Below are 21,396 nucleotides of genomic sequence, written 5' to 3' on the forward strand. Positions count from 1 at the left end.
CATTAGCTATTTTTAATTACACCCAGAAACATGGTGGAAATATATAAGTACTGATAAGAAGCTGCAGACTGATTAAACCAAATGGGACTTTTACTTTCCCTGCTGTTATAATCCTGTACTGTCTAATATGATTTGGGAAGATACAGAAGCTAATATGAATGGAAGATACAGAAGCATGGTCAGCTTTTAAGTTGTTATGGTTCATGCCAATCTCAGAGTGATAACTAGCAAACACTCATTTTGATAAGATAATTACCTCAGCTTGTAATACACTAGAAATTAATAAGTTATTGTTTTCAAAAAAAAAAAAAACTCAGAAAAACCTCAGTTGGTGCAGGTTGTCTCAACTTCTTCCTACTTGAAAATTGAAAGAAATTTACCTCATGCCATCCCAAGAAATCTGTTAAATAGAGCTGGCAGTTCCAAATAGTCCAGTTTATTATTCATAACACACTAGGGAAAGAAATTTGTAGAGTCTCAGGGATTACTCAGATTTATGCAAAATACTTGATGGGTAAAGTCTTTGCATAGCATATTCTTCTGAATCTCATCTTGTTTTTCTTGTGTAGCCTTAACATCAAATGATTGCAGTAGAACTTTTTTTGAGTGTGCATAACAATTTTGCAGTGTGAATGATCAAAGCTACAGTGTCTGATCTCAATTTTTCACAGACTTTTCTTCAGTAGTGTAGACATAATCAGTGAGTCTAAACTACTCTCAGTCTCACCATACACTGTAAGCCATTTCTTAAATGTGTGAACTACATTTTAAAAGCAGGTAGAGGGAATTTCCCCGCTGTTACAGCAAAGAGCATTGTTAGCTATTTCTAGGGTACTACCACTTAGCTCAACAATTTAATAGGAATCTGCTTCTAATTTGCAACACAAATTTATCCTTGGTATTATATACCTTCTCATTTTCATGCCAGTATTGCTCTTTTGTTTACATTTTTCTTCTTCCCTGGGGCTTACTCTGCAGCTGTATTTATAGATAGCAGTAATATCTTCTCCCTACCTCTGTTTGTCCGGAGTCAATAACAGAAGTTTTCCATTCAGTGGAAACTTGCTGGAAACAGCCCTCTCCTGTTTAAGGAAGAGTGATACCATAACCTTTGGGACCCAGAAGGGCAGTGAAAGAGTAAGCATAACACGAGAGGAAAAGGAGTAGTAACTAGGAAGTGTGTATATAGCAATTTTAACTGAATTATTATTATTATGGAGACTCCTTCTAAAGCAGTATTCTTCCTTTTTTTCTTTTCTGTAATAAATAGATCTAGACTAATAATAATTCTTTGACTAAACTGTTAAGATTTCCATTACTTTCCTTTTCAATGTGTTTTCTTTCAGCCTGTGACAAGATTTCAAGCATAACATTTCCTACACATAGGCACCTATGCATATGTCATTTGAGAAGTCCTGCAGTGTTTCACCTGGCTTCTAGCTGCTGTTTGGTAGGAAGAGGCTGTCATGTGCTGTGCATCAAATTTATCATCAATGCTTTTGATGTCTTGAGGCAGCTAAAATGGCACTAAGTACTTACATGTGAAAAACTGAATTAACTCTCCCATCTTTTGACTGCATCTTGGGAAACAAACACATTCAACATAGGAAACCTATGAAACCTGAGTTCTTTTAATTTTCACGACATTCCTGAAATAGAAGGATTTCTTTTTAATCTCTTTGCAGATGAGCATCATTAGTGAGGAAACAAGGTTAGAATTACGCTCAGTTATCTTATAGCCTCTAAAAATTATCTATTTGAAATAAATCTTTTGGATACCTTGTAAAACCAAAGGACAAGATCAGACACCCTCAGAGGGCCTTTCTGCCCTATCTTATTGTATCGAAGACTAGTTTATAAGATATATGAGTGGAGCTGCTCTTAGCTTAGATGACAGACTTAATCCAGATGTTTATTTAAAAGGCTAATGTTAAAAGAAAATATTCTCACTAAGAAAGAAAATTGTAGAGAGAAAGGACTCTTAAATTCTTGACCAGTTCTCAAGATACAGTGTTACAGTTGATCAATAGTTTTCAGGTGAAACAATTATACTTTTGAATTCTGGTCTAACATGTTGTTTCTTTTAAATTTCAAATGCTAAGAAGATAGACAAGCTGCCAGCTCTTAAATCTCCTCACTTCCAAGCAGTTTGGCTTACCAGATTGATAGGCTAGCATTTTGAAAAATTCGGTTTCTTCTTTTTCAGAATACCTGAGTTTTTGTTCAAATTCATATATGCAACCCCTAGCATATGAGATTTTTCTCTCTCTCTCTTTTTTTTTAACTTCTACACGCTCATTCAACTAGATGTAGTAAATTTTAACTCTAGTTAATAAAGTTAAATTTGAAAGATTGATGTTTGAGTGGAAACATATATAAACAAAGATGTTGTCCAAGTCTTGAAATGGTAGACAAACTAGAGATGTCTAACTAAGTAGGCAGGTATTTAGGAACTTTTCAATACATGTTTTTTACCTAAAAATCCCATTAATCAAAAGCCAGCATGTCACATGCCAATGATTAAAAAAAAATGTTTAAAATATTGTTTGGGGCGAAATATAACAAAATATAAATATAACGGCACCTGTGTGCAGTTAAGATGAGATAATTCCTAAGGAGTATGAATATATTTTCTCCATTTTCAGTAACGATAATGGTGTAGATCCCAGAGATAAAGATGAGATAATCAAAAGAGTTTAATGCAGTTAAGTGCAGAGGCCAGGTAACCTCCGTCCCCAGATACTGGAAAAAAAAAAAAACAAAACATGATATTTCAGGTCTAGGAGCTAGCATATTTTAATAAATCTGTAAAATCAAGGTTATCACTCAAAAATAGCAAATATATTGAGTATATTTGAAAGAGAAGAAAAAGCCATCTGGCCAAACCTATGTATGTCTGACCTCAATGTTACATAAGGCCTTAAGTTTGTTTGTTTATTTGATTTTGTTTTGTTTGTTTGTTTGTTGGCTAAAATACATTGGGGGGTTACAAAGACTTTATGCTAGATTGTTCTGACAACATTCTTCGGAATGTAACTTTTTTAGATTAACAAAATTCAGTTGATGTCACCTATCTCAGCTTTACTAATGCATATGTTGCAAAATAAGAATCTACTAGTTGTAGTGGAGAAGCCTGAGCCTAATCTCAATTGTGGGGGAGTTATGAAGTGCAGGTTCAAAGCAAACAATATCAGAAAATGCTGAATAGGAGATTATGGTGCAGAGAAATTATCTATGTCAAGAATCAATTGCTTTTGAAAAGAATTAGCTTGAGTATGGTCTTTTAAAATATTGTCATGAGTGACCTTTGCACAAAAATATTGAGGTTGGCAAATTTGCTGATAGTGGAAGTTTGAGAAGTATCATAAATGTAGAGGAGGGTTGTATGGAAACTCTGAGGACCATAACAACATAGGGAGGATAAACTTTATTTGGAAAACAGAAGAATTTATACAGACATGTATAAATTGGTAGTAAATTCATTTAAATAGGAAAAAAATCTAATCCTCATAACAGAACTTTTCCTGGAACAAGTTCTGATGACAACAGTGCTTGTTAAAAAACTGCTTTTAAGGTGAAGCTCAATAAATTTGGTAAACTTATGGAATGGATGATAGAGCGTGGCTAAGTGAGAGTAGAATATTCATCCGTGAGGTGATTCTCTTTGAATCTCATGTTTCAACCATTTCCAAAATATGTATCTGCTCAGATGCCTTTCCCTTCAATTAAAGTGATGGCATACAGCAGAACAAAATGGGCTGAGGAAGCAATGCTCGGGCACACATGCATATATGAACAGGAATTTAATTTACTATAAAACCTACGACATTAGAGTATAATGAAAAGTCCAGCTTCATGGTCCCACAACTGATCACCAGCAGGTCTTACTGCTAAGCAAATACTTCTAACATGATATCAGTTCATGTTTTATAGCAGCTCAATATCTAGAAAGCGCTATATAAAAGTGATTTTTTATTCCTGTGTCTTAGTACGTAGAAACATAGTCGTGCTTCTCTGTCTTGCTAAGGTTATAAGGTGGTCCTCATAAGTTTTGAGGACTGCTTCAGTGATGAAGCAGTCAGTGGATACATCAGTGGTGAGGACTCATTGGGTACATGTGTTTCCTTGGGGGCAGCACATTTTTACCACCTGAGAATTTATATATATTTATATGTCTTTATGTGCATGTATTTTTCACCGTCTCTGAGCATGTGTTTGGGTTTTTTTTGTTTGCTTGATTCCTTTCAATTTTTAGTCTGGACATTCTTGTCAAAATATGTGAAATGAACAACAGTGAATTAATTCTTTTGAAAATAAAGTGTACTAAGGACCTTTTGAGTAAAATTACATATGCACTGCTGTATGCTTAATTTTTACTCACAAATGCTGATTTCAGACACGTATTTTGCATATAATGATTTCATAGCTCAAATATCCTTGAAAATAGAAAAGTTTTTTTTTTTTTTTTAATGAAATTCTAGTTCATGGAAAGCACTGTAAAATGGTTTGCAATGACACGTAATTGAATTACGTAAGTGATGACTTTTAATGGTGAGTGAACAGGGTGCACTCAGTTCAGTGAACCTCAGTAGATTTGCGCATAGTATGTAAGCACAATATAATGAAGATTATTTGTCAGCAGAAACACAACTTGCAATTATTCTACCACACTGCTGACATCATCAGTATTTTCTAGCATGCACTGTATTACAGTAACACCATTCATGCAGCTACAGTTTAGAATGTATTGGTATTTCCATTAAAAATCCATATATTAGCAGGGTTATTCAAAAATCATTAGCAAAGCTTAACAGAGGAAGTTGAAAGAGAATCCTTAATAATATAGGCTTATTAATATATAAAAAAAAGAATTATAACTTTATAGGCATTTGAATTTTACAGTGCCATTCCTTGATATTTGCTCTCTAGTACTTTTCTAGCATATACATGAAAAAATTCTGAGGCTATATACCCATAGTTATTATTTTTCTTAATCTCCCATGAGCTGACTTGGCTAACTCTTTGAAGTACACCTCTCGTTAAATGTTTTATTTCTGAAGGACACTGTAAAAAGGAAATGTTTAGATGTTCTGAAATTTCTTGAATTGTTTCCTAGTCATCATTGCTTAGAGAAGTGTGAAGCTGTCCTTCCCTCCCATCACTCCCAGAAACATGGACTTTTAAATTAATACAAGGCATAGCCAGCCAAACACCAGCTCACTTGAGGAATCCGGTTGCACAAGAAGTTCTGCAGTGGTAGACAACTGGTAATTTTCCAGTAACAGCCTAAAAGTTTATTTAAGATAGAGTGGAACTGACTCTGATTAATATAAGATGGGAAGAGTGAAAAAAAGTTGTTTCACAGATAGACGGATAATGAGACTGTCAGTCAGGACCAAATGACCAGATCCAAAAAAAGACTTGATGTCTGAAGTGGAAGGAAGCATTTAAATCAAATGTTGTGACTCCTCTTTCTTCAGACATTTCCTGCGCATAAAGACATAAGCACTCCATAAACACTTCATGTACGGTTTGCACCTGAGAATTAACCTGAGAATTGCTCACAGGTTCAGAGTGTTGTCCCATCAGTCGGGCTTAACTGACTCAACAAGGCTGAGCACTCCAGCTCTATTTCACATTTGCACTGAGCAGGGACCTAGAAATTAGAAATAGAATTAGTCTGATCTAATTTTAGCCAAAAACTTTGTGCATCTAGTGTATTACAGTTATCGATGGCTCCATTTACAGTTAAAGAAGAAAAATAAATACTTCCAGACAGCAATTGATCCTCTCTTGAGACAGACAGGATGAAAACACCCTCTGGAGTTGTGTATTTCTCTTCTTTGAATATAAAAGAGTTTTTGAGATGTAATTCTTCTTCTCTGAGTCAGTTTGTGCACTTTTTTGGTGTGCAGTTACTCTGCAAGCATGGCATATGCAACTTAAAAACGTAAAGCAGTTAATTTTTAGATAGCACAAGAGCTAGGTAGGCTTTAAGGAGCTACGAAGCTAAGTACTAATATAGTAACTACCTTGACGAAATGGTCAAAGAATCTTTACTGGCCAAGCAGGCATTTGTCAGAAGGGGAAGAGCTGGCCTCTGCGGCTCCCTGGAGTGGATTCTTGATGCTGGGGTATATATTTTTAAAATTTTTTAAATATTTTGCAGGCAACTGTCTTTGACTAAATTCCTAATATAAGATAGGTAAAACTAGGTGAGATGAATCCCACTGCTTCTTTTGGGTGTCCTTTGGAAATAGTTTGGAAGCTGAGTACTGAAGATGACAGAATCCCCAGCAGGCATTCCTATGCTGAAGTCCTCCGAAATATTTAGCATTATGATATATTTAGCAGATGATATGCAATGAATACCAAGGGATCATTCTTCTCACAAAGTACAGGAGTAATTATCATTAATTTTGGTTTAGTAGGTTTGAACATTCTTTTCTACCTCCCTAGCCAGGATCCTAATCACCAGGCCCAAAGTCTGCTGGGTAGGAGTGCTTTCTGATGCCTCTTTTTGAAGGTGTACCACTTACAATATAGGTCATAGTTTTAGAGGTATTTAAGGACTGTGATGGAAGAAGCTGTTTCATAGTGCCTGCAACACTTAGGGAGAGTTCTCGGTTTATGCCCTTTCTTCATTGACTACTTCTCTATTTTATTCCATAATTGGTTAATGTAAAACATAGAAACAATTCTGGGAGCTCTTACTCTGGGGGATCTTAGTCTTAGTCTAAAAGAGAGCTCTTAGACTTACACATCTGATATAAATGGAGTGTAAGTATGTCTTCTGCACCTCTTGTGCCTACTACAAATCTCTTACAGAAACTCACATGTGTTTGGGGAACATTATTCTAATTTCTAACTGACTGTACTCTTACAGGTCCTTGTCCTTCAGATGAAATTGCTTGTCTCATTTCCTGAATTTACACCTCAATATAGAAAGAAAGCATGTCTTAGCTTTCATTCTGGTAGGCAAAGTATGCAAAGATGTTCCAGGGTACTCTTATATGAAGAGCTGACCTTCCCCTGAACGATTTGGTAACCCTTCTTTGTACGAGCTCTACTTTGAATTCATTGTTTGTGGACTTGGGTGACCAAAAGTGTATTATTTTTCTTGTTTTATCTGTTTTAACTCTTACCTCTTCCTGTTCAGATTAGAAAGCCTTATGACAGGAATCCTGAATACAGCACTTTCTGTAAGCCCCTCATGCAGATCTAATCTATTGATACTGTCATAAAATAAAAAAAATACCTGATAACTTGATAGTTTATATAATATCAGTCATATCATTGCACCCTGCAGTTCTTCTGCTTATTTCTTTTCAGATTCTCTGGATATTTCACAGGTAGATTTTTTTTTTCTTTTACTAATCATTCTATTTATTTTTGTCTATGAGAACTAGTTATCATTTACCTCTTCAAAATATAACTTTTTTTGTGCAACATAGTTTTTACCATTTCTGTGAAGAGTTTTGAACTATTTTTGCTTGAAGTGCAAAGGCTTATTACTATTTTTTCTGTATTTAACAGGTTTCTGGTTTGAATTAATCTGTCTTGTGGGTCAAACTTATGATGGACTGAAAAAGTGTGTTCTTTAGAATAATAGACTTCTGCTAATAGAGAAAGTTCAAATGCTCATTCTACCTGGTCTTTATTATCCCTATTATTATTTCACTAAAAAAAAAAAAAAAGATTTGCCTATTTTCTTTTAATATAAATGCAGAAGGCTTATTACAGCATTTGAGAATTCTGCTCGTGCCGTTCTATAGTAGATATTTTTAGCCCTTTCCCACAATTTTATGTAAGTAATATTTAAATTATGATAATTAGCTCTAAAACATCAGTATGTCCGTGATGTAGAAGCTCAGATTCAGAAGTTTTCATGTTTGATATAGTTACTGCTAAAATCCACAAACTACAAATAGAGAAGAAAACCTAACTGTACATATATCCTTTGCAGTAAAGCCATTCTTATTATAATTACAAAAATATAAAAAAAATTAGGTTGCAAAAGTAAGCAGTCAGAAATTAAGACAACCAAAATTTAAATTTTCCAAATATTTTTTTCCTTTTTTTGTTTACCAGAGAGATTGTCTGTAAATATATTATTAAGTACTATTTCAACAATTTTACAGAATAAAAGGAAAGAAGGAAGACATTGGAAACTGTTAGAGTGAAAGAAGGAAAGTATTTTGATTAATCATTGTAATACACAAGAAAGATGCAGTAGCTGAGAAAATAAAATGGGGACTTGTCTACCCTAACTTAGCCAGGTAAAACTTGGACTTTTAAAATTTAAACTAGGCGGATAGCACTCCTTAACAGTCAGGAGAACATAAGCACCTCCAGAAGTTGATTCATCTCATCTTGAACAGGTTAGATGAATAGCCCTTTGGAGGTGACTACTTCTCTCTACTAATTAGAAAGGAAAATCCAATAATTTGCTTTAGTTTTGACAGCGAGTTTACATTAGATGGATCTTAACCTAAGTGAGACTACAGCATGACCTGGGTAATATTTCAGGTGAAACTAATGCTAGGTAGCAGATTCATTCTGATTACTGTAATTCTTTTGAAATCACTCTCAGTTAGGGTTATTCAGATGAGGTTAGAAACCTTCAGATATTTTTCAGCGTCCTTTTGTGGTCTAGGAGTAAAATACTAATAAGATATGTGACAATACCAGTCCAAGTGTATTTGCCATGCTGGGATTGTGTTGTGCAATCGGATGCAGAGCTGTTTTGCCATGAGGGCTGATGGAAAACAGTCTGTGGGAAGAAGGGATTTCAGGGCTAACATCCTCTAAGTTTGGGATCAGTTTTGCTCCAGTGATTCCTCACACTCACATGCTCAGGTGTCCTGGAAATTATCATTATCTTCACCCGTTCCTAGAAAACTCTGCCCCCTTCATTCTTCACTGTCTATAGCTTGTGTCCTGTGGATCTTGGCTGTGTAAAAAGGCTAACTTGTGGCTTCTAGTTTCACAAATATAGGTCGCTCCTGTGTAAAATTCAGGACAAAATAAAACTGGTAGGAAAGGACGAGATGGAAACCATTAGAATAAAAATTTACTACCAGGTTATATATCACTGGAAAACTTTGATGCCCAGCTTTCAAATGCAACTAGTTTGCACCTCTTGTGGTCCATCATGTATTTTAAATTGATTTTTCCCTGAAATTACACTAATAGATGGGCCTGCACCAGCAAGACAGAAGGCTTTTATCCTGTATATCATCTTGAAATCTAACTGTATCTAAATATTTATCAGCTGAGCTCCTCACAGATCTGGATGTATTTACAGTGGCTAAATCTAAATCACATCCTGACAGTGAAAGTTGCAAACATTTGTAAATGCATCTTTTTTATGTATCACTACCACAAAAATATACAGAAAGATGAGAAATGCATTCTTGTGTAGGGAAACAAATAATGGTGATACAGGAAATATTTTTTTCCCTCACGTACTCTATGCCTCTCATTACTTCAATATATCACTATGCTTTTAATTTATTTAAATTCCCACAGGCTATTTAAACATTCTACAAATGCCAAATAACACAGTATATGCTAATGGATGCTTACCCATTTAATACACTGTGACCTTAGGTCTCAATAATTCCTTATCTTTAAACTTAAACAATATTTATATTCCAGTTAGTTCCTGTGACTGGAAGGGCTGGCCCTTTTATGTCTCCCCTGCGTCTAATTATTGATTGAGTGGTTTGGGGTTTTAACTAAATCAGATGAATAGAAATTACAGAATAGTAGTCTGGAAGCATTTCTTTCCATAAAGCAATACTTTCTTTAGAAAGTGAAAAATATGTGTGCCCTGGATTTCTGGAGATTTAGAGAGACCCATTCAGCTTGGAAAACTAGAACATAATAAAAGGATAGAAGGGAAATTTCTGTGAATGGAGGAGGATGAACTGCGGGTGATGATGGTCCTGTGAGAGAAACTCTTTTTACTACAAGAAGAAAACAACAGAAGACTTTCAACTGGAGTTTAGTGATGAGTAGAAAAAAAAATATTAAACAAAACTACTGTTATCATAAATAATGCTTTTGGGTTATTGAGCCTGGAGAAGAAGGCTAGGAGGATATGTTAGACAGCTGTTTATGTTAATAAACTGACTGGGAAGAAAATAGATAAATAAATAAATTACATGTCAGCTTTAGAGGCTTTCTGATTGGGAGAAATGAATCTGACATTACTGTGATAAGATCCTGTTACAGTTCCTTTAGTGACCCCTGCAAAATAACCTGCAAGTTTTGCACTTCATTTAAAAATGAAGCTGGTGAGGAAATAACCTCTTTACTAATCATTTAATCTATATGTAACTGTATTCAAAACATAGTGGATTAAAAAGCCCTTTACAGCTGAGGTGGCCTGAAGCAATTCTTTTACCATAGAGCATAAGTAACTTAAATTTTAAAAAGAGCACATTGAAGGTTTACCCTCTCAAAGAAGAGGTATAAGAACACTTATTTAAAAGTGAATAGTCTTGATAACACAGCTATTGCCTATGTTAATCACCATATTGCTCATTCAGAGCAAGTCTGGTTCTGTTCCTCTGAGGCAGGAGAACTGAATGCAAAATCATTTTTTCACTCTTCAACAGTTTCTGAGCCCTCTTATGATTTCCCATTAGAGTCCCTTGAAGTAGCCTCTTGTCAGTTCTTCTAAGTGAATCTTGATCTTAGGATCACTGAATTTTGTTTAATGTGATTAGAGCATCTCTTCATATAGAGATATACTTCTATATTGCAGATGTGATTTTTTTTTTAATCTACCCTTTTCTGTTTCCTCTTTTCCAGGGGTTTTTTGTTTGTTTTGTTTTGTTTTGTTTTGTTTTTTCCTTGACAAAGATTTATGACTGGCATGGAACTCTGATATCAAGCTACCAATCCAGGAAAATGTGGGAGATTAGTGATTCTTTCAGAAAACTTTACCAATTCAATTAAATAATAATTGAATCTTAAGACTAAAATGTTGTTATAAAAGTTACTGGTACACCACTGAGCTATTCAAATCTTACTTGGTAAAAACTATAGTGTCATCAAAGGTTGTTTTCTGTGAAATGGAGGTTACTGCTTGATTTCAGCACTAGAGATGATAAAAGGGAAAGTTCATTAAAACCAATGTGTCTTAAATTTTGCTCCCATCTCTATTTGCCTAAGTTAGCATGCTAAATGGAATGTGTAGTCACAGAAGCCCAAATATTGATACTCAAACGTAGAAAAGGGCACAATGACTTTATGTTCACATTGCTGCAACCCTGTGCTTCCCTCAGATTACCAGTACAAAATATTTTGTGTTGTGGGCTGCAAGGTCTCATTCCTTAGGGCAACTGCTCTGACAATTACCCTGGCAACCTCTGAATATTCAGAGTGGGATATTTCAGCTAATGAGAAACCAGGGTGCTATCATCAATATATGCAATGAATATATAATATGCAACTTTAATGCTAGGGTTTTCCTTCTTTTCTTGCTTAGTTCTTGCTAACGAACTCATGGAACTAGAAAGGATCATAAAGTTTAATAATGAGCTTCACTGCTAAGGTTGTCCTGCAAAGCTCCTCCATGATGTCACTCAAAATTTTCTTGTCCTCTGCTTCTAGGCTCAAATTTTACTTCATAAAGCAATTATTGCATCTGAATAAAAGTATATCCTCCCACCTAAGCAGCTGCCTGGATGCAACTGAGAAGAAGAAAGCAAGCATGACAGTTCTCACTAGTCAAACCAAAGCCAGTGAGACAGTATCTCCCCAGTGCTGCAGCCTTGCATCTGCAGCCCTATTTTAGGCTTATCACTTCAGGATTTACATCCCAGCAACATTATTTAGCGAATAGCTTGGACAGCATAGTGGACAGCAAATTATGCGTATTTAAAAAGTCAAACAAACTGGTAAATGAAGGAGGGAAGAGTGACAGCTAGTTGATGTCCCCCCTACACCCGTGATGGAGGGCTATCTATGGGGTAGGGAAATTGTCAGAAAGTCTACAGACATATTCCAGGGTTGTAAAGTGATATTTTTCATGACGATAGATGAAGGGATGGAAAGAAAGAAGAAAAAAAAGGTGAGGGCTTTATTCAAGAGAAGTCCTAGAAAAAAAGCAATCATAGTTAGTACTTCTCTGCTCATACAAGACAAAATCAGGACAAATGATCCTTCAGTCTAACAAATGATCCAACAGCAGAGTCTATGATGTGCTCACTTGCATTTTAAGCATGTCTTGTGCCACTCTGAAGCAACTCCACAACACTTGATCATTGATTTACCACCAGAAAGCAAGAGGAGGACTATTTTTTTCCTGTTGTTGAAGTGCTAACTGCAAAGGCAAGCTAGGCTTTCCCAAATAGAAGCAAGAACAGAAAAGCTGTGTTTTTATCTCTTGTTTTTGTTTTGTTTTGAACCAAAATATTAAATACTTACAGGAATAGCAAGCCCTATGTATTTTGTTTGGACGTTATTAGGTGTAAGGAGACCAGAATATGGTTTATGTGGTTTGGTGTTTCAGTCAAATTCCTTCACAATTTTATTTTGGTGCCCTGTATATACAAAGCCACACTGATTCCATTCCCTTAAGTTTCTACTATTCATTACTTTTGCAAGAGGAAGAAGTTTATTGTCCTGTCTGGGAACTATTAGCTTATAAGTTCATGTCATGGACTGCTGTGGGTACAGAGTTACTTTATCTTTCTGTTGTCCCTTTTTTAAGTTAACATATGATGTGCTTGTGTCCACGTATTTTAAAGGTTTCCGTGACTTGATATCTCCTGATATTTGAACTTTCTTTACCTGACAGCTGATTCCTTCAGGAGAAAGGACATTCATATTTAAGGTCCTTAGTAGGAAGTAAATGTTAACAGCTCCAGAAGATGATCTTACTTACAGGAAAACAAAACAAAACAAAACAAAAAATAAGTGAACGCCAATGGCTAAATAGGTATTATCCTTCTGAAGAGAAAATTGCTGGGTGGGCCTAATGTAATTTTCCTCTATTGTAGCCTGAACAAAGGCATAGTGAATCTCAATCCTTGGAAAGTCATTAAGCCAAAAACTGGAAGGAAAACCTCTGTCTGTTTTTAGACTGCAGGAAAAAAAAAAAAAAAGGAAGTCATCTCCTTGAGTGAAAAAATTGTTGACACATAAAGGCTTACATGTGGCTATAAAAGGCAGTATAGCTGTAACCACAGGACCATTTCTGAGATCAGATGATAGAGGGAACAAAGATGTTGAAATCTATCCATGGAAATTAAAGACTACCAAAACATTACAAAATATATATGCTAATGTGTATACAAGTCTGTTGGAACAGAGCAGTCATGTGTAATCAAATGATTGTCAGATATCCTTAAACTACTAATATTTAACTTATGAACTTGTTCTACTTTTTTATTTTCCTTCTCCATAAGCTATTTGCTGTTCGTTACTTGTTTTATGTTATAAAGCAGAAATTTCAGTGGTATGTCATGTACTTCAAATAAAAATGCATATAGTTCAAGTAATCAGTTTATGAAAAGTTTATGAGCAACCCACAGTACAATTGCTATATTCATTATATTTGAAACCTACAAAGAAGAGAAAAGATAATCACAGGCTTTGGGACTAGATTGTGTGTAACAGCACTAAATGATTTAAATATTGGATTCAGAAGTACTACTGGAGTAGTTTTAATTGCAAGAAATTTGGCTTTCTGTACTTCAAGCAAGATGAGAACCTACTTCACATATTTCCAGATCACAATGTTAATTAATAATTGCCTTTTTTATTTGGAGGATTGTTTCATTTTATTTCTGTAGCATTCACACTCCTCTACGAAAAAGTGAGACCTCCTTCCCAGTAGGACACGTCCCAGTGTCCTACAAGGATAGATTCTATTTCAGTCTAAATGGGGAAGGCTGTGAAATTTATGACCTCAATAAGTGATGTGTGATGACACGTACTGCACAAAACCGTGCCAATGGGGATAAATCTGTATCTGAATACAGGCCAAGTAATCAATTCATGAACAGCAACCCACAGTACAAATGCTGCTATTTAAGATATTTAAGCGCTTGTGAAGGAAAAAAGTAGTCATGGACTTTAGGCTATTCTATTCATAAGAAATTAAATTATGAAAATACTGTACATGTATACAGTGAGAAAAGCCGCAAGTGAAACGTTCCCTTCCTCACGTGGCTGTACAGTGGTGGCCTTGCTTTGAAAAGCACCGAAAAGTCTCTATGCACCAGTCCAGAAACAGCACCAGAGCACTGGGGCAGTGTTCCTCAAACTGTAGCAGGGAGAGCTTGCGGATGAATGCAAACTGGCATCCAGCTATGGGAAATGTTTTTTTTGTACACACTGTTTTATTGTGAACCTCAGGTGCAAAGGCCCAATTCCTCCTTCTCTGCTTCTAGACCCTATACTCTTAGAAACAGTTAGCAAGGAGCACCTGGGATCTCACTGTGGAGGCTCTTGTTCATCCACTCACTGTAGGGAATTTCTTATGCTCTTTTCTCTCTGTGCAGTAAAGGCAGGGCTTTTACACTCTGACTCTGAAAAAATGTGCATCAGTGAGTGTGAACAAGCCTGAAGTAGTGAAGAGGATCTGTTTGCAGATAATTCAAAGAGAGAAGAACCTTTTCTGCCAATTTGTTCCAACCTTCTGAATACACTATTCTTCTTGATACCTCCTGCTTTAAATATATATCTTAAAATCACATAGCATGGATGTATTCCAAAAATAGAGAAAGGTGTAAACAGAAGTGTCAACCAGTACATCTGGCTCTTGAAAAGACAGTTTGAATTAAAGTGAGAGACTCTGAAAACTATGAAGACTGCCCGAGGAGGGAACTGTCGGAATGTGTGTCACACGAGAGTACAGCTTGCTGGTACTTGCAAGACCAATTCTCATCTCACAAGGGAATAAGCTAAAGAACAAAGTGACTCTGATGGAGGTCAGTACAAGATGAGCACTTTCCCGGGGAAGTGAGTAGCAATATCAGTGAACTCACAGTCCTACTCCTGAGCATGTTATGACCTTTAATATAAGACAAAAGAAAACATAAACTACTGTTAACATTACAAGCACTTGAGAGTGTCTCCAGCTGCAAGGATCTGAAATGAGTGAGGAAAAAAGACATCACCTGAGACATCGTTATTCCCATTGCCATCAGGTGCCAGTAAGCTAATGCATCAAATAGGTAAGTAGATTACCAAATCCAACGTACTGTTTAAATCCACGTTTGTTCTGCAGAACAACATCTTTCTTTACCAATAAACAAAGTAGCCAAAAAATGAATTTACATCAGTTATGTACAGCAACAACTTAGCTAGAATCATAAATTATTTTAAGTGTATATGTGTCTACTCCCTCTTGCACTAAAATAATAACACAAGTTATTGAGCCAAATTCTCAGCTAGTATAATTAACTTAGCTACACTGAATTTCTTTGATCTATGATTATTTGCACAAGCTGCATATCTGGCTCACTGTACAGACTGACGTGGTCTGTGCAAAAAGCAGATAACAACCATTCTTGCAACTGTTGCTTTCTCCTGGATCGGATGGTGGGCTTGGGATCATTTGGGGAAATAAGTTCAAAACTTACTTTTATTAGCTTTTGTGAAAGCACCATAAAATCTTATTGCTATAATGTTCATAAAAAGGACCTGAGCTAAATCTTACCAACTTTCCTATTGATCTCAATGGGTTTTTGTAGCCTAAAGGGGAAAGAACATAATCCTGCATGAAGTAAAAGAAATTCAGGTTTAGATTTTTATGCATCTGAAGATGGATATATTACCTTACCACTTTATTTTGTAAAAGTTCAAAGAACTTAGAGTCTCTAATTTATTGAATTTTTTCTTCTTTTCCTCTGAGGGGAACAGCACTGCAAAATAAACCTGTTATGAACTGCTGGAGGATACCGAAACAGAACAATTATTTGAAATATAATACATCATAATGGGATTTTTACATGGGTACTATCATTAGCCAAATACCTGTTAGAACAACTAAGAGGTATTATTAAAAAAAAAAAAAAAGTATAATTGTTTTGCATCCAGTGTATTTTTCAGCAGATAGTAATTAAAATATTTGTTTTGTTCATTTGTTTGTTTAGGCTATTGCAGTTTCAGCCATGTGGCACAATTATAGCTACCGAATTCATTCTAGTCTACTCATTAGGACTATCAGCACCAATCTTGCAACTCCTTACATAATATCTAGATTTTATACTTGTTTAAATTTAATACAAATAACATTTTCACAATTTACAATTCATAATTTACAGTGGTGGCTCATCTTGAGTAAGTAATTTTTACATTTCTTTTAGATTGTCAGATAATATGTGTTACCATAATCATGTCTATCACTAAAAAGAAGAACAAGTGTAGATTTTATACCTGTACTAGTAAATGTGAGTTACAGTTTTTCAAGGTGATATCATTGGCATTGGTTTGGAATTGTTTTACTCATAGCTATAAAAATGAATTCTTACTTATAATATTATGTCAGATGAATACTGTTAAAACTTAGAAACTAGACCAAAAAAAATTTGACCAGGACTAGATGAAATTAATTACGTCCACAAAAAACTATGGTAAGGTGCATAGAAATGTGCTTGGGAATGGCATATTATCCTCCTGCATCCACTTGTGAGAAATAAACCAGAGTCTTCCCCTAAAGACTAGCATATGAATTTGAAAGACATAAGTGGATCTGTTTTAAAAGATTGTGATTGTGCTGCCATATGTCTTTTAAATAATAATCCAGTGGGTAGGAGTAAATGCATAGGAAATAGATATCTAGATTCTAGGTTCCCTTCAGGCTAAACATGTTCATATCTATACTTTCCATCTCCTAGGGGCTAGGTTCTTTTGGATAACCGGGACATACTTTACTCCATCAAGTGAAAATGAGTCCCTTTACAGCAGAAAGGGTAAGGCTTGTAAACCAGAAAGAAAATTTCTGGAAGAATCTATGTTTCAGTGGCTGAGGCATTCATCTAGGAAGTCTTCAGTGTCTGCTTTCAGGATTACCTATTTGTCTTGCCTGGGTTTGGGGTGTTTGTTTGCTTGTTTTGATTTGTTTTGTTTTGTTTGAGATATATGTTATGCTAACATTGCTTTTAATTGAGAAGAAATGAATAACATGTATGGGGAAGAAGGCCTGGAGCCCAGCCTTCTGTACAGCTTAATGCTCTGGACGCTTGACTACCAGTTGCACTCCCTCCTCCTGCATGATCTGTGTTCCTGCACCAGGACTGATCTTCCACAGAAATCTTGACAAGTACTTCCTGGTCAGAAACACCTATAACCTGGCGATTATGGCTCTCCTCCCTCATATGTGAGCCAAATATATAATAATAAAATCAGAAGTTTACTTCCCTTCAGATCTTAGAGTTCAGCAAATCTTTTATCTTCCATTTTGTCAGCAGCCAACCTTCTGTAGAAAAAGTGAGGAGCTGTCCACTGCTATCATATTCTATAACGTGTTCATTAGGTTTGCTCAAATGAAGGCAACTGGCTTTTGGATTTTGAGTGTTTGGACCTTTGAATTTTGTGCATGTAACTAAACTGTAGAATATTATGCTTGGCACAGTGCTAGGCGGATACTGTAGCTAGGTTACTCAAATTTAGACCAAACAGTGGGGAAATATATAGAGTTTTATGGAAGGATTAGGCACTTGCTGAACAGATGTTTGCTGTTTATTTGTTTTGTAGCACAGGTATGAATATGTTCCTAAAATATCTGTTTCAGGTTCTTAAATAGTCTTTTAGGACTGGTCCTCAGTTGCTAGTAGTTAGGCTGGCATTTAAGGAACAGATTCCTTTAGGGTATTTTTTGTACGTTCTCGTAAACAGATTTTTTGATCTTGAAAAAAAGAATTTTTGGCTTATGTCTGTACTGTAAAGACAGAAGAAAACATGGGTTTTTTTTTTTAGTCTAATACAAAGGAATTTAGGAATTATATTTACCCTGAAATTTGAAACTCAGCTAGGATAAGTTAATTTTGTTTAATTACTCTCTTTGTTTCTTTTTTACTTCAGTTCAGCTGAGATGCTAATTTCCCACACGTACATTTACAGCCTGGCATCGGATTTTCTTAGTATAAGCAAAGAAATTGCAAATGTTTGAGTCTTTAAAAATTTAATTGAATCTATTTTTGAATCTTAGTCTGACTGTACTATGCCCAGAGGGAGCCACAGAAATATGTTTAAATGACCTAAAATAGCATTTCTGTACATAAAAATGTCACAGTTTTACAGTCCAGTATCTCACAGCTCTGCATGCTAAAAGTGAGTGCTGCTCTCTGGGGCACAGTCTTCTTCCCAGTGGAACAAAGTGCTTCTCTACGGGCTTGCAGAAGAAAGAGAGATCAAACTTTTACCTTAAGGAAAAAGAAAAAAAAACACACACACAAGGAAAGGATAGTTATAAAGAAATCTAGATATTAATTTTACCTTTCCTAAGCGTGTGGTGGGAAGACAACAGTTCTGGAATTGTTTTTTGGCACTGACTGAATGTTCCCTTGACAACGTAGTCACTGTACTATAAACAAGCTATTTGAAGCTGTTAAGGGATCTGAATATAAGAAAAATCCTATCAAACTAACCTAATGGGCAGTTGCAGCTGTCAGAATTGTATACGATATATACTGTCATCCCACAACACATATAAAATAATCAGTGATGCCATCTGTATGTAGGTGGTGTATATCAGTCCAGTTTCGGGGATAACACTACATAGTCAGTTGCAGACGTATTATTATCTGCAAAAACTATATGTATTTATCTCATTCCTCTCCCTCCTCCACTTCTCAGAGAGAAATGACAACAAAGAATTGGCACCTTTTCCATCACAGCAAATTTCAGTGATGACTCCATCTTCTCTCCTCTTTTCAACCTCCTCAAACACCCTTTGTTCATTTGTGCAATACCATCATTCAGTATCTTCTAACCATTCCTACTCCTGAATATCACAACATTAATCTTTAAGGAACCCTGACTCCTATCATCCTTTCCTGTCCTTGTCTTAATCCAGTAACCATTTCCTAAAATATTTTGTTTTTTAATTCTAACCATATCTCCTCCTCTTTGCATTTTTATATATAAAATGCTACTGTATTCTTTCACATTACAGTGAAGTATCTTCTAACTGATGTTTTAAACCCTGTTCCACCTCCAGGCTTTATTTGAACTCTCTTTACCAATTCTTCCTATCAGCTTGATCTCAGACACTGAATGAAGGCAGACCTGGTAGCTTCCTGGGCTCTGAGTGGCTACTGAACAAATAAGAGTACCAAAACGAAAATGAACTAAAACATCTATATATGTCTATAAACACGTGAATCAAATTAGTTTGAGGAAGTTTAAAAGCTCACCAAATTTCAAATTTTTAGATAAATCAACGATAATCAAAACGAGATTAAAAAGCACTTCACTAAGTAAACAGGGGGTGCCAGTAGGAAAGAAGACAGCTGGAAGGTGGCTTAATTTCTGAGAAGAGTTAACTGGAAAACAACTGATATTTTTAATAGCTTCAGATAATTCTGGCAGAGGAGGTTAACTACGAATCTATAACACACGAGGAATAGTTCTGTGTGAATACAAAACAAGAGATGCTTTTATCAGGAATTAAAAATAAATTTAAAAAGTGTTTTAAGCTGATGAAAAAATATCAACATTAGAAATGCGTTGACCTGCTGATAGTGGATAATGTTGTTATTAATATTTGAGACTAATTACTAGCCAGTCTAAGAATAAGCCTTTGAGAAAATCTTTCTAGGTAAGGGTTAGCTTGGCTAGTCTGAAACTTACGTATCTGTCACTATAGTACTTTAAAGAATCAAAAGTTAATACTTTTGACTGAAAGATACATTGAGTTCGCAAAAGCAGCCGGTGCAGTTGTACGCTTCAGTTATATCTGTACTGTGAACTAAAAACAGCCAGACCATGGCCTGAACACTGCCACATGGTTGTTTATACTGTTAAATTATTAGCATGGGCATTGGAACCATTTGGGTCATGACAGCTCACACTGTTTCTGGGACAGAGCTTGGGATGACGCTGCATAGTGTAGCTGGGAAAGCTGGAGACATGCAGACGTGCCACTACTCTGAAGGGCTGCAAAATGGTCCCTGACCTGCCTTATCTGCTAGTGTAGCTGCAGTATTTCTAACACATAACACAGCATAATACAATGCCCAATTTCCAGTCTGGAAATAGGGCAAGAAATGTAACAGATTACATCATTTTTCAAAAACCCAGTATAAAGTGAAAACTGTGGAAAAGGAGAAAGTTCCAAAGAAATTTCCACGGAAATAGTGGACATCATTGCATCAGAAGATAAGTGAGCTATTATTCTGAAAACAAATAGGCATCTTATTTCGTTAGTCGTTTTTACAGTTTTACTCAGGTGCACAAGCTGGTGTATTACCAGAAGCTTTTTTAGTTTTAAAACTAAAATAAAATAAAAATAATAAATGTGGGAAAGTAGATGGGTAAAATACACTGCTAACAATAAGGCGTTTATCCCTCTTGAAGGCATATATAAACTAAATATACAATAAATATCAAATTGGATAATGAAATAATTTAGAATAGTGTCTCAGCAAAAGGTTCTACATACAGCAGGCTCAGGGAGTCAAAACAAATAAGGCAGAGCTTGCTATCTTCCAGGGGGTAAGGAAAATCTCAGAGTACAAAAGAAAGCTGACAGTTCATGGCCGAGGAGACTTTTTTGGCTCTAATACGCAGCCTAGATTAGGAATGCCTCTCTAGGAATCTTAAATGTAAACAGGTAGCTAAGGAAGTGGATACATAACTAAGCGCTGCAGGAAAACAAGCAAATAAACAAACAATTAAATAAAAGTTTGATAGAAATATTTGGATAATAAATATCATAAGGAAAGATGTGTCTAAACAAAGTCCAAAAAAACTTCAAAATGTCATATAGCCACAAAATGCTCAAGAGTTTTGAGATGTTAGAATTAATAGAAAATTTGCAGAAGATAGATAACTGAAACAGTCCAACTCCTGCGTGTCTACCACTAAGTGCTATCCCACCTTCTGGTGAGAGTATTGCAACCCTAGAATGCTCCCCATTAACTTCCTTCCAGCTCTCATTTCATATTTTCCAGACTGATATTTGTTCATATGAACAGTCAGTATACAGGAGGAACTCAGCGCTTCCAAGCCCAGAAGACGGTGCAGGGTGAATTATTCCCCATGCCCAAATAATCTAACAACACTGCGTGTTGCTTTGCTTTAAGTATGCTGCTTAGCCTCAGTGGTCAAACGTTGCTAGTTTATGGTTTCTGAGGCAAGAGTATCCAGTAATCCCCTTTGGTTATCTGAGCTCTGCCTTTTTTGGAATTGTCTTCTATTGTGGAGAGA

This window comes from Struthio camelus, chromosome 1 (genome assembly GCF_040807025.1).
Source record: "Struthio camelus isolate bStrCam1 chromosome 1, bStrCam1.hap1, whole genome shotgun sequence".
Classification (NCBI taxonomy): Eukaryota; Metazoa; Chordata; class Aves; order Struthioniformes; family Struthionidae; genus Struthio; species Struthio camelus.